The sequence below is a fragment of the Salvelinus sp. IW2-2015 genome, linkage group LG14, assembly GCF_002910315.2.
Source record: "Salvelinus sp. IW2-2015 linkage group LG14, ASM291031v2, whole genome shotgun sequence".
NCBI lineage: Eukaryota > Metazoa > Chordata > Actinopteri > Salmoniformes > Salmonidae > Salvelinus > Salvelinus sp. IW2-2015.
In genome coordinates this window covers 5,512,299-5,515,052 of record NC_036854.1, presented here as the reverse complement: position 1 = coordinate 5,515,052, position 2,754 = coordinate 5,512,299, and the positions used below count along the sequence as shown (strand labels likewise).

The following is a 2,754-nucleotide window of genomic DNA, read 5'->3' as shown; positions in this document are numbered from 1 at the left end:
GGAGCTTATTCCTTTGAGACATATCAATAGTCAAAGCATGTGCTGCCACTACTGTGACTGTCAAAGCCCTGCTTTATGACAGCTAGCTTAATCTGGCACTTGGCAGGTACTGCTTTACATCTGGACAGTATTAGGTATTTCACACACAGCACACAGAGATAGGACGGAGACCAGACAAGTGAGAAAATTTGCCTAATGGTTACTGATACAGCTGGAGGAGCTAGCCTGTTCTTGCCCTTTCTGCATAGCCTTGAATACCATCATCATGCCATTATCATTCATGGTCATTTGTCATCATTGGTCATGGTCATTATCATCATGGCCATTATCAATCATAGTCATTATCATCATGGTCAGTAACCATCATGGTCATTGCCATTCATGGTCATGGCATTATCAATCATGGTCATTACTCATCATTGCCGTTATCATTCATGGTCATTATCATTCATAGTCATATCATCGATGCGTCTTATCATCATGGTCATTGTCATCATGGTCATGGTCATTATCATTCATGGTCATTATCATCATTGTCCTTACATTCCCTGGCGCAGTGGTCTAGGGCACTGCATTCGGCGTGCTAGCTGCGCCACCAGAGTCTCTGGGTTCGCGCCCCAGGCTCTGTCGCAGCCGGCCGCACACCGGAGTAGATCCGTGGGCGACGACAATTGCATAGCGTCGTCCGGTGTTAGGGAGGGTTTGGCCGGTTAGGGAGGGTTTGCGGCCGCGTAGGGTTATCCTTGTCTCAGATGTATAAAATGTAATAAAATGTATGCACTGGCTTACTGTAAGTCGTCTGATAAGAGCGTCTGCTCTTGGCGGTAGGGATATCCTTCGTCTCAGTATGTAAAAATGTAATAAAATGTATGCACTCTACTGTAAGTCGCTCTGGATAAGAGCTGTCTGCTAATGGATAAAATGTGAATGTAATGTAGAAAATTAAAATGTTACTGTCATGGTCATTATGTCAACATGGTCATTATTCATTATAAAAAAAATTTCAAAGAAAATTACAGCACCACACAGCTATATGTTAATATATACTACTATTCAAATACCTATTTAGGACTTATAAAAAAAGCCTCCTCTGCTCACCTCCCAGGATGATCCCTGGCTCTCTTTCTGCTCTCCCTACATTGACCTCCTCCCTCCATGTGACCATCCGTTCACGCCGATTGACAATAACCAGAGTTCCTTATGGGCTGAGCCAAACAGAAAGGCCAGCTTAACTTTGCAGCCGCTTGGCAACCTGTCCTGGAAGAGGGGGTGGAAAAAATAAAAAATGTGAAAGGTTTTTCTTTTTTCTACAGCCTCTTGTCCTCCTGGCCATCCTCTTTTCTCCCTCATCTATCCATCTCTCTTTTTCTTCCTCTCTCTCCGGCTCTCTATGCATCCCTCTCTCTCTTTCTCCCTCTCTCTTTATCTCTCTCTCACTCCCTGGCTCTCTTTCTCCCTCTCTCTTTATCTCTCTCTCACTCCCTGGCTCTCTTTCTCTCGCTCTCTCTCTCTGATTATGTCTTTCTCAATTTCTGCTTTAACTGCAGCATACTGCAGATGACAACAGCAGACAGTTCAGTAGCGTGTTGCGTGCCCCTGCCTATTCACTGGCAGTGGTTCTTCTGTATATAAATTGAAGAAGTATCATATGGCAGATGTGTGTAGAGGTGTCTGTCAGTCTTGTCCAGCCCCAGGGTGACACCTTTACACCTGATGTCCCTCTTTCATCCTCCCTCCATCCTTCTCCCCCTCTCCTTCTTTCCAACCCAACAACTACACGCACACACACACACACAAACACACAAACACACACACATACACACAGACATGCATGCACAACATCCACATGTAACAACACACTCTCACACACTGAATCTTATAATAATTATGCAATTCATACAATTATTCGAAAACATTTCAGATCAGTTGTTTTTGCTATTACTATATTTTGACTCAGTACGTTTGAAGTCAAATAGCAAGTTATTGTAGTGGAGAATCACCTCACCTCAAGTGGGAGTGATCAACTGTCTCCTCCAATTACAGACACAGGGTCTACCCATCAGAGCAAATCACGGTGTTCATTTCATGATCCATCAGTCTAATATGGGAAGGGGTTAACCGTCAGAGCGCATCAGCTGTGCCACTGCTGATGCGACGGACAGGTGGCCGGCAGTGTCTTTACGGTCTGAATGTGTTCCTGCCGAGTGTTTGACATTTAGAGAGTGTGGCTCTCGAATAGTGACGTGTATTCATGGATGCCAAGGGAAGCCAGGCTTCAACCAAAAATGTATACGAAAAAAATACATAAAATATTTTATTTTGTCTCTCTGTGTTTCATAACTGTCTTTCTATTCACAAGAGGCTGAATGTATCACACAGGAGAAAGCATCCGAGCGAGCAAAACGGCACCCCTCTGTCTCTGTACGTGTAGCCCATCTATCTGATGCTTTCTGGTCAAAAAGAGTATGATATTGTTGAAGCTCATAGCATTGTTGAAGCCAGCAAGCATTGGCCTCCCTTGATAAGAAATGTGTTGCTTTTTAGCTATTTTCATTTAGACTTGATGGTGTGTTTTGGATCATCAAATCAAATCAAATTTATTTATACAGCCCTTCTTACATCAGCTGATATCTCAAAGTGCTGTACAGAAACCCAGCCTAAAACCCTAAACAGCAAGCAATGCAGGTGTAGAAGCACGGTGGCTAGGAAAAACTCCCTAGAAAGGCCAGAACCTAGGAAGAAACCTAGAGAGGA

General features: G+C 43.7%; 1 protein-coding gene across 1 annotated transcript in view; it reads left to right on the top strand.

Annotated features, from left to right (window-relative positions):
* The window catches only part of LOC111973027 (syntaxin-binding protein 5-like), a 171,037-nt gene that overhangs the window by 67,788 nt on the left and 100,495 nt on the right, over nt 1-2,754 (top strand). The gene's annotated exons all lie outside the window — the stretch shown is intronic.